Genomic DNA, 12,689 nt, shown 5'->3' with positions numbered 1-12,689 from the left:
TGAGTTGTATCTTGCGAATCGGTTGCACATTGATAATATGTAAACGCACCAGTAACTTGGTGTTATAAAACATATTGTTGTGTGTGATTCGGTGCGTGAGTACAAGCAAGCATTGTATCAAAGTTTATCCGTTCCTTTTATTCAAAGTAGGATAAAAGCGATATCTTTGGGCCCCTCGATGGTTTAGTGATGACAAACGTAAATGCTCGGCCGGGCTAGGGCTAATTTGATTTGTTCAATTAGTCTGTCGTCATAAATCGGAAATCGAGATATAGTACAAAGAGAATGATTAGAAATCATATCTCATATGATATCTAGAATGGAGGAATATATGATCCCTTATCTAAGGACACGCGTATTTGATATGATCAGAGTTGACAGCGGCTTTGGAAAGCTACGATTGCAGATCGGGATCCGAAGTCATACGCAGAATAGTTATTAGACTTATCCAAGTGGGAGACTGTTGGATTAGTGTCTAAGTCCATAACTATTTTGGTATGTACTTGACCCGATGGTGCATGGTCCTTTTGGGTTGCCTTCACCAAAGCAACTTGATTGGAGAAATAAATAGAAAAAGAGGTTATTATGATTTGTTAATATGTTATAAGAATAATATATTAAAGGAGAAATCATATTTGTTTAATTAATATTAGTCGATAATTAATTAAGAATTAGTTTTGTGATCAAATGTAATTAATTAAACTAGAGGGGCTGATTTGTAATTATGTGATAGTTACAAAATAAGGTAAGGATTATCTTATAAGTGTGGTGGACGAATTTAAGGTTGGAAAGCCTTAGAATTCGAGTATGATAAGGATTCAAGGATTATCTTATTGGTTGCTTAATGGATAATCAACTAGATAAGGATAATGACTGAAACCCTATCTCTACACCTATATAAACAACCCCAAGGTCATGAATTCGTGTATCCCTTCCCAAGAAGTCCCAAATACGAATTCTAACCTCTCTCCTCTCTCTATATACCTTCTCCACTTGCTTATGGTGTTTGTAAGCCATTAGAGGAGTGACACTTGTGACTCTTTGCTTTCCAAGGTCAATTCAAGGAGGAATTGGATTGTTATTGCTATAAAACAATCAAGGTATGTTCTTAAACCTATTTACATGTGAATTCTGATTTCCATATGCTAGTATTAGGTTTCAAAGTCTTGGATTCAAAGTATGTTCAATAGAGAAACCTAGATCCGAGCTTTAGGGTTTGTATGAGCACATAGGATGTCTTATGACTAAAACCCATCAATGGATGATTTACACAATCAACCCATATATTTAATTAGTTATCTTTTGATCACTTAATTAATTCTAAAATTAATTCTTGATCAAACTAATTAAATAATATTATTAATATATTAGAACTTATAATATATTAATAACCACAAGTGTTATTTCTCTCATTTAGTCTATCCAATTTCATGGTGCCATGCAACCCAAATGGACCATGCCGGGTCGGGTCAAGTACATACCAGAAATAGTTATGGACTTAGACACCTTATCCAACAGATACATGGATAGAAAGAGAGATGTAGATAGAGATGCATAGATGGAGATAAATATGCAGAGAGAGAGAGAGAGAGATAAAGAAAGATATAAATGTAGAGACAGAGGGAGGTAGAGATATATAAAGGAGAGATATAGATAGATATATAGGAAGAGATATACATAAAAATACGTAGAGAGATAAAATGAGAGATGAAGATAAATGAGGAGGTGGAGATAGAGATATAGAGATATATAGAGTATGAGTATAGATATTTAGATAAGGAGAGTATAGGGAAAGACGGAGAATAAGTGTAGAAAAAGACTAGAGAGAATAAGAGAATAAAAAGGGAAAGAGAATGTGTATATAGAGAGAAAGAGTAGAAAGAGAAAATGAGAATAAGTGTATAGAGAAACTGAAGAATGATAACAAGAATGTGTATCTTGTGAGAGTCTAATGGAAACTTGAGAAGTTGTAAGTCCATTACTATTGTTATTAGAGTAAATGACTAGATTATGAGTCATTAGTTGATAAATGAGTCTTGACAAACTATACACCGATGAGTAGTGTATTCTTATATCATGATTATTTTGTGTATCATTGTTAAGGATTATTCACTAAGCTCTTTGTAGCTTATCCTTTTATAACGTGTGTTTCACAGGTAAATTTATTTAAAAAGTAGAGAATTGAAGAAGAAAGATTGCGATACATGGACCAGATCATTGTATTTTAAATTTCTTTTAAATCGATCCTGGTGATAACTATTTGTATTGGATTGTTAATGTAAGTGTACACCAATGTGTTTTTTTAAAAAGTTTTTTTTTAGAGATTTGAAACTCCTCAGAAATCTTGCCTTCCTCTGCTGCCCCAAGAGAGTGAGTTTTTATGCCTGTTGGTTCTTTTCCTAGCTTTCTCACTAGGCAAATTATCAAGTCGATGCTCATATAACTGCATTTTGATACTCTCACTTTTCCCTTCGATGAGTCGATCTTGAATTGCAAAAGTGATAGGTTATATAAATGCATTTTGATACTTTTTTGAAGACAAGAAAGAGTTAGCCTTAAATTTTTGGATTTAAAATTTTTTGGGTGTACGTTGTGTTAAAAGTCGGGTGTTACAAATACCCTAGCTAATAAATAACTATGGAAACGACTATCAAATGAGAGTACATCCCCACCTGGAAAGAAGGTTATTTAACTTGATATTCATTCACAAGTCACGATTAAACAAAAAAAATAAATAGATAGAAAGGTAATTTTACTTCATTGGATGGATAATGATAAACCCTAGTCTGAGACTAAGCATCATTACCCCCCAACAATAACTGTGAGCAAAGGTAGAAGCAGAAAAATGCAAAGGTTGCAGTGCCCAAAAGACCTGGTGAAGGAAGGATAATTTGGTCAATGTAACAACATTAATGTGTTTCTTCACTCACATATGTAATAGGAACCATAAATTACCCCAAATGTCATCCAACTTTATGAAAACCTCATTCAGGAATGGAGAAAATGAAGGGTCGATCAATAGATAATGACGTGTGCAACCAAAGCAATTGAAACAATTAACCTAACAAGGGGAACACAATCAATCGATTCCCAATTTTAATAAATATAAATTTGATTTTTAATTGTAAAGGAATTAAGAATTACCTGAAGACTCTGAGTAAAAGTTTTGCAAGATAGCCAGAAACATTCATTCTTGTTTCACTGGAAAACGAAAAAAAAATCATATAAACCAAAAGTCGAATCTGAATTATGTAGAAATACCAACCAACAACTTTGAGGTTACCCTTTTCAGGCTTTTCTGATGAGTGATACACATTCATTCGTTCCTAATTCATTAACTCTGATTCATATCCCTTACATGAATGATTAACAATCAATTAACAGAGGGTAAAAGTACTAAAACCCTTACCTAAATTCTAATAAAGCCGCTGAATATTAAATTGATGATTATCAATCGACAATCGCTCTTGCCTTCTGTCGCGTTCTTGGCTTGCGATACGTGCTTGGATTCTCAGTACATCTCACGTTTTCTTGCTGGTCAATGATGTTGACTTGGACATTAGGCCTGATTTTAGTATAATATATAAAAAAAATTAGGCCCCATTGGGCCCTGTTCCTATGCCTAGTTTGCCCTTGCTCATCACCGGGCCTGAATCTAATACATGTGTTTATAATATTGACAATGGGTATACTTTATATCATTATCATTTTATACTTATAAAGCTTGCATTTTTTCTTGAACCACATTCATTTGAAACTCCCATGCAATTTTTCCTTTCACCACATTTATTTAAAACTCCAATGACTTTTCAATTTTTTTCTAATAATTATTATAAGTTGGTTAATAAAGTTAAATAAATATCAACCCTAAAGTGTAATCATATATAAACTAAATTTCAATATTAAAAAATTGTATTTTCTTCTACTTATAAAGTTTGTTTTTAACTTTTAACACATTATACTTAATTTAATAGGTCTAATGTGATGTATGTAAACTGTTATCATTTTAAAACTATAACTTTTGATCAATTTCTATAAAATACTTAAATTGTTAATTTAAATATAACCTTACAAGATCAACTTAAATATAAAATTTAGTTCAACTTAAACAACCCAAAAAAAATATTTTGTAAATAGTTAAAAATGATAAATTGTAGTGTCTTTCTAATAATGATTATAAATTGGTTAATAAGGATAAATAAGTATCAAACCTAAAGTGTAATAAAAAATAAACCAAATTTCAATATTAAAATAATATTTTTAGTTCTACTTATTAAGTTATGTCTTTAACTTTTAACATATTATACTTAATTTATTAGATTTAATATGTTGTTGTATGTAAACCATTATCAGTTCAAAACTACAACTTTTGAACTGTATGGACATACTATATTATAAAGGAAACATTTTTCTTTTCACCACATTCATTTGAAACTCCCATGACTTTTCAATTTCTTTCTAGATTAAATTAAAGAAATCGTCCTTATGGTTTGGTCAAAATTGCACGTTTGGTCCATAACTTTTTTTTGCACCCGGATCGTCTATGTGGTTTGATTTTGTTGCGTTTTTTTTCCCTTACATACATAAAGTTAGGGACCAAACATTTAACTTTGACCAAACCATAGTGACGAAAAACGCAACAATATCAAACCACAGGGACGATCCGAGTGCAAAAAAAAATTAGGGACCAAACGTGCAATTTTAACTAAGCCATAGGACGATTTCAGTAATTTACTCTTCTTTCTAATAATAATTATAAGTTGGTTAATAAGGTTAAATAAATATCAAATCTAAAGTGTAATCATATATAAACTAAATTTCAATGTTAAAATAATATATTTACTTCTACTTATAAAGTTATGTTTTTTCAATTTTAACATATTATACTTAATTTATTAGTTTTAATACATTGTTGAATGTAAACCATTATCATTTTAAAGATACAATTTTGGTACAATTTGTATAAAATATTTAAATTATTAATTTGAATATAACATTACATTGTCAACTTAAATATAAATTTTAGTTTAACTTAAACAACCCAAAGAATATTTTGTAATAGTTAAAAGTGATTAAGTGTAATGTCTTTCTAATAATGATTATAAGTTAGTTGATAAGGTTAAATAAATATCAAACCTAAAGTGTAATCAGAAATATACTAAATTTCAATTTTAAAATAATATGTTTACTTCTACTTATAAAGTTATATCTTTAAGCTTTAACATATCATACTTAATTTATTAGATTTAATATGTTGTTGTATGTAAACCATTAACAGTTTAAAGCTATAACTTTTGAACAGTTTGGAGAAAGTACTTAGATTGTTAATTTAAATATAACATTACAATGTCAACTTAAATATAAATTTCAGTTCCACTTAAAAAACCAAAGACTATTTTGTAAATAGTTAAAAGTGATAAATTGTAGTGATAAATACAAAAACTAAATTGTAATTTCAATTTAACTAAAATATTTCTTAAATATATTTTTATAATCGTTAAAATTTTCAAATAAGTAGCTTAAAATAATTTACAATAAGAGTAGTTAAAAATAACTCTATATAAACGATTATACTGTTCCCTTTAAAATCGAAAAAACATGTTTGATGTTTTAAATAATTATAATGATAGAAATTAAAACATTAATCAAATAAATTTAAAAAAATTAATTAACAATAACAACAATTGTAAATAACATTAAACCATCTGTTATATTTAATTTGATTCATGTGTAACTCGCAGATAGAAGTCATTCAAATAATTGAGATTATGCAGTTATAATAGATGTATATATTATCATATAATTCAAAATAATCAATATATTATACTAATTTAGTATACGAATTATTATATCAAATTTAACAACATTATTGCTATATTTAAAAAAAACATATAAATACTTCAACTATATAGGTGTTTTTGCGCAACGCGCGGGCATTCGCCTAGTTTACTTATAAAACTAACATTTTTTCTTTCACCACATTCATTTGAAACTCTCATTCATATTTTCTTTCATCACATTCATTTGAAACTCCCATGACTTTTCAATTTCTTTCTAATGATGATTATAGGTTGGTTAATAAGATTAAATAAATATAAAACATAAAGTCAAATCATATATAAACTAAATTTCAATATTAAAAGAATATATTTTCTTCTACTTATAAAGTTATGTTTTTAACTTTTAACATATTATACTTAATTTATTAGGTCTAATATGTTGTTGTATGTAAACCATTATCATTTTAAAGCTACAACTTTTGAACAATTTGTATAAAATACTTAAATTGTTAATTTAAATATAACCTTACAGGATCAACTTAAATATAAATTTTTGTTCAACTTAAACAACCTAAAGAATATTTTGTAAATAGTTAAAAGTGATAAATTGTAGTGTCTTTCTAATAATGATTATAAGTTGGTTAATAAGGTTAAATAAGTATCAAACCTAAAGTGTAATTATAAATAAACTAAATTTCAATATTAAAATAATATTTTTACTTCTACTTATAAAGTTATGTCTTTAACTTTTAACATATTATACTTAATTTATTAGATTTAATATGTTGTTGTATGTAAACCATTATCAACTTAAAGCTATAACTTTTGAACAATATTGACAAAATACTTAAATTGTTAATTTAAATATAACATTACAGGGTCAACTTCAATATAAATTTCAGTTACACTTAAAAAACCCAAAGAATATTTTGTGAATAGTTAAAAATAATAAATTGTAGTGCTAAATGTAAAAACTAAATTGTAATAGCAATTTAATTAAAATATTTAATAAAGATATTTTTATAATCGTTAAAAGTTTTCAAATAATTAGCTCAAAGTAACTTACAATAGCAATAGTTAAAAATAACTCTATATAAATAATTATATTGTTACCTTTAAAACCAAAAAAATTGTTGGATGTTTTAAATAATTACAATGATAGAAATTAAAAAGTTAAACAAATAAATTTTAAAAATGAATTAATAATAACTACAACTATAAATAACATTAAATTATATATTATATTTTGTTTTATTCATGAATAACCTGCGGGTAGAGGTCACTTAAAAGATTGAGATTATGTAGTTTTAATAGATTTATATATTATCATATAATTCAAAATAGAGTAAATTACATGAATGGTCTCTATGTTAAGAGTAATTTGCGTGTTTGGTCGTTGACTTATTTTTTTTAACTCAGAAGGTCCATACTATTTGTTTTTGTTACACACTTGGTCACTGTCTTATCTAAAAAGACTATTTTTTCCCTTGATTTTCTAATTTATTTAAATAAACACACCCCCAACCCTACCCATTCACCTTACATTACCAACCCCATAATTTTTCCCTATTTAAATAATAGTCTTTTTAGATAAGACAGAGACCAAACGCGTAACAAAAACAAACAGTAGGAACAAAGCACATAACAAAAACAAATAGTAGGGACCTTCCGAGTTAAAAAACTAAGTTATGGACCAAACACACAAATCACCCCAAACCATAGGGACCATTCATGTAATTTACTCTTCAAAATAATCAATATATTATATTTCAAAAGTATATGATTTATTATATCAAATTTAACAATAACATTATTATTATATTTAAAAAAAACATGTCAAAATTTCAGTTATATAGATGCTTCTGCGCAACGCGCAGACATTCGCCTAGTTAAGTTATAATTAAGAGAAAGTGTGACTTACATGACTGACGAATAGCTCAAGAAACGACAAGCGTAACTTTGACGCTTGATCCTTCTCCTAAGGATCCTTCCAAAACTTCAAGTGTTTTGCTAATGATATTACAAAACGAGAAACTGAATCACGAGAGACCTATATCTCGGGAGAGAGAAAGAGATATTGGAGAGGAATTATGGCCGCCATGGCACGGCGGTAAAACATTGCTTACGTCATGGTCCGCGCCCGGACAAACTTGTTCTCGCTTGCACGCATTGTCGGTTGGTGGAGTCAGGTGCATTTAATGCACCTCGCCGCGGCAAATCCTCAATGCCGTGAATTTTATAAAATCCGCCAAAACTTGTTAAAATCATAACTCTCGTATACGCACTCTGTTTTCGACGTTTTTTATATTCATGCGTTCATATTGACGTCTACTACAATTTTCATTTAGATTATTTTTTTTATAAACTAAGGTTTATAATTTTATATCTCAAAAAGTGAAAACGGAGTGTTACACCTACGTAACAAAATTATTCGTTATAATAAAACTTTAACAAAAGTAAAACAAAAAAAATTATGAAAACAATACACGTTACATGCATCGAAACTGTATGCAACGAAATCGGCTCATGGTTTAACAAACAAATTACATTGATGCTGTTTAAAACTAGGGTAAATTACACCATTCGTCCCTCGTACATGTGTCCAAAAGCACGTTTAGTCCCTATTTTAAAAAATTAACTCGGACCATCCCTTATATCATAGAAAGGTGCATGTTTCATCCCTCGTTAGATTAAATTTGCATGTTTTATCCCCTGTGAGACTTGAAATGACCAAAATGTCCTTTGCAATTTCTTTTTCATTAATTTTTAATAGTTTTGATTATTTTTAGTTATTAAAAAATATTTAAATTAAAGTTATGGGTCCATCAAACACTTTTACATGTTATTTCTTTTTTTTGAAGAACACTAAACCACCACCCTCATCGGAAATCTGCAGCACCATCGAAAACTTGCACAACCACCACCACCAAAAATCTGCTCTCAACTCACCCCACCCCCTTCGAACACCACCTATCACCGCTCAATCATCACTACCAGAAAACCCAAAAAATATATAAAAAAAACCAATTATTATGCAAACAATCCATAATTAGGGCAAAATCAAAATGGGGAAGACATTGTTCTTCTCCAACCAGACGTCGTCGTCCCCTCCACCTCCGACCAGACTTCGCTAAACCACTCTGTCTCTTTCTTCATCTCTAAACTAGACGTCTCCTGCACCACCACCTAGAAGACTTCGAAGAGACGATCTCTAGCGTTCATATCAGCGGAGTGCAGATCCACGAAGTGCAAATCCATGGATTACAACGTCAGTGGCTTGCGGGGGAAGACGGTGGTGGATTGAGGCAACACATGGAGGATTTTATTTCAGTTCCGGAAAACCGATCTCCTTGATCTCCTCTTTCTCTTCTTCTTCCTCTCATCGATTTTGTTTCCATCACTTTCTTTCTCCCTCTGATCGGTGGGTTTAGAGGAGAAAGAGGGATAAATTCTCTACTGGAAACCACCCTAAACACCACCATCTCTGTTGGATATGAAACTCCCATCTGAAACACAGATTTCAACCGCCACCAGCTTCTTTCTTTCTCTACTGTTGCTTTTGTTCTACATCATCCATTGAGGTTGGATGGTTTCATGATCTCGTCGGAGTATTTCAGGGGCGCCGATCATTAGAGAGGAAGATGAATAGGTGAGAGAGAAGGATAGAATCTGGGGAAGGGAAAGGAGGGGTGGGTGGGTTTGGACAGAATATTTTTTTATTTTTTATTTTTTGTATTAATTTAAACTGATAAATAAATTAAAAAACAAATTATTAAGGGCAAAATAGTCATTTTATGTCAATAGGGACTAAGCGTGCAAGAAAAAACAAAACCAGGGACGGTCCGAGTTAATTTTTAAAAATAGGAACTAAACGTGCTTTTGGGCACATGCATAAGGGACGAATGGTGTAATTTACCCTTAAAACTATATTCCAACATGCAAATAATACACACAATTAGCATCCTCATCAAAAATGTCATAAAGTTTCAAACTCATAAACAACTAAAGTGACTCCCTAATATATACGTGATCATTAAGATTTTTTTTTGGAGGCACTGCATCTTAAACGTAAAAGTATCATTTTTATCCATCCATATAATAGTATCAACTGTAAACCGAATGTAATGTAAAACCCCTCACATCCAAAGTGAAGCGTGTATCCTCCAACTTGAAACACAACATCGTCATTTTCATGATGGATATTTGAAATTAGCATTATATGGATGAATATGATGGGTACCCATTTATATTATTCAGCTCCAACCATGACCCAACACAAGAATTTATAAATAGCGTCGTCGGGTTGGAGTAAGAGATAACTATCCCTTATTTTATTTATAAAGTTCACCCCCGCCCGATGGTCAATAGGGTTGGTTGATAACCATGGATCAAATGATATTTTAGACAATATTGAAGCACGTACGAAAATATAGTTAAACATTTGCACTCAAACATTTACAAGAATATCAATATGAATAATTAAACCTTTCGTATAGGTTTTGCAGACTTGCATTAACCATTTATGAGGTTACGCCATTCATGTTTAGAGATGGAAACGGGGTTGAGGAGTACCGGGGACCCTAATCCCCTTCCCCATCCCCATCGGGGAACATAAATGCATCTCCATCCCCACCCCCAACGAGGACTAAGGATCTCCAACGGGGAATTGAGAATTTTATTTTTCTATTTTAATATAAAAACTTATATATAAAGAAAAAATTTAGACTTAAATTTTACCAACATAAGTTTGAAGATTTTACAAAACATAAAAATATTCAAAGATTGCATAAACACTATAAATAACTTATTTACCCAAATTTAAATACATACATGAAAAATTGAGTCGGAAAAATTATCAAAGTGATATTTGAGGCAAAAATTGATAAACAAATAGAAGTAATTACATATGAAGTTAAATTAGATAACCGAAGAAGGAAAAATATAATTTCAACCCAGTAATTACTAATTAGTTGGGTTACTTGGATCAAATGTTAGGTATTGTAAATTTTACTATAAATATATTTATTTTATTATTTATATATATAAATATCTATTGGGACCGGATCCTGGGTCGGGGCTTAGGGGTATCCACGTCACCATCCCTATCCCCGCTTTTTTATTTGGTGATTCCTCATCTCCATTATAATCCCCAAGTCAAAACGGGTATGGGTTCGGGTTCCCCGTCGGATATGAAGATTTTTTCCTTCCCTATTCATGCCGGTGTCAATTCTTTTAAAATACTTCAATTTTGGTTAAGGCAATGGAATTTTATGCATATAAAATCAAAATAACCTAAAATGCTAAACCCACTCCCCAAAACGCTCAAGTAACATTTACGACTATTATACTAAAAAAACATTTTTTTATTAATTGCTTATTTGCATCGCTATTATGTTTATTAACTGATGGACCAAAGAAAATTGATAATTCTCACTTTTTGTGCCGAAATAGACAACTAACAATAGAGTCAAAAATCAACTTTGAAAAATCAGAACTTGTGGGGCATTTGTCTTATCTTCTTCGGGTCGCAAATATTATTTTCCAAAACTCATCATCATCTTGTTAAAACTCATAAAATGGAAGTTATCTTGGATATACTCTTTTTATACATGTCATTTTACTTGATAATTTTTTTAAAATGAAAGAAAGAATGACTCGGCAAGGATGGATTGGAGGCTGACATGAAACTTGACAATGTGAGAAACACCGCCCCTTCACCTCGGTATGTCGATGTTTCTGTGGAGCTCGGTACAATCTTACCGAGTCTCTTTCCTCTTGGCATCTCCTTGGCTGACGTGGACATTGTTTAGGAGGTGGCACTTGGTATTGTCGGCAGCGTAGGTGCATCAATTCATACATATTAAAGATTTCATATATTTTTCTTAAAAAGTAAGCTTGGAAGAATATAATATGTATTATTAGCTTTACGAATAAATGCACTTTCATGATTTTGGAATGGAAAAAGGGTGTACTTTACTCTAAAGCACTCAACTTTCAGTTTTTTTAAAAAAGAAGCATAATATGTTTATACAAATAAAGAACGGATCCTATGTTGAATATGTGTTAAAAGACATGAAATTTTTTTGATCACATGTTGTTCTATTCTTATATACTGAGCTGCAAAAAGCAAACATAAAGCGCCCGTGGCCTAATGGATAAGGCGTCTGACTTCTAATCAGGCGATTGTGGGTTCGAGTCCCACCGGGCGTGTAAATTCAAATAAATTTTAAGTTTTTATTTTACAATTATGTTTTAAGTTTTTGACCAATTAATTGTAAATTTCTTTTTTAAACCATATTACAGAGTTGATTATTTTCTTCACGGAATCATCTTAAATAAAAGCTGCTGTTTTTTTCCTCATATTATTTTAAAAGCTAAATAAATTAGTCTTAGCTTTTATAAAATTGTTATAAACATCGATCATATTCGTCCTATAGATGATATTGGCGTTTTATGAAAATAATAAAGAGTCGTTTTAAACATGTTATAGCATTTATTCTTTTCTAAAATCATTTTAAGAAAAAATTAGTAGAAGTTTAAAGAATTACATTCGATTTGCATAATGTTTTTAAAGAATTTGATCGTAAATTAGAATTCAATTTCAAATTTTGTTTGGTTGACACAAAATGAAATTGAAATTCAATTTCATATTATGTTTGATTCGCAGACATCGCAAATGAATTTGATTTCAATAATATAAAAAGATAGAATCGTCCTTCTTGTTTTTTGTTTTATTTTACTTTGTTTTATAAAGATATATTATAAAACTTATAAAAATAATAATAAATGGTGGGGATGTTTGTAGCGGTGGGTAGACCACATATAGCTCATGTCGTCGCTAATATGTCGTTACTCTATTAACTTGTCGTCAGCATGTTATTATCCATCATTTGTGACCCAATCATTGTT

The 12,689-nt window shown here is 30.2% G+C and overlaps 1 non-coding gene across 1 annotated transcript; it reads left to right on the top strand.

Moving 5' to 3' along the window:
- The first annotated feature begins 11,917 nt into the window (after nucleotides 1-11,917).
- TRNAR-UCU (transfer RNA arginine (anticodon UCU)) lies at nucleotides 11,918-11,990 on the top strand. The gene has a single exon. It is a non-coding gene; the product is annotated as a tRNA-Arg (tRNA).
- The last annotated feature ends 699 nt before the right edge of the window (nucleotides 11,991-12,689 follow it).

This window comes from Lactuca serriola, chromosome 4 (assembly GCF_051521515.1).
Source record: "Lactuca serriola cultivar US96UC23 chromosome 4, Lser_US96UC23_V15, whole genome shotgun sequence".
NCBI classification, from domain to species: domain Eukaryota; kingdom Viridiplantae; phylum Streptophyta; class Magnoliopsida; order Asterales; family Asteraceae; genus Lactuca; species Lactuca serriola.
This window is presented reverse-complemented; position numbering and strand designations above follow the sequence as displayed.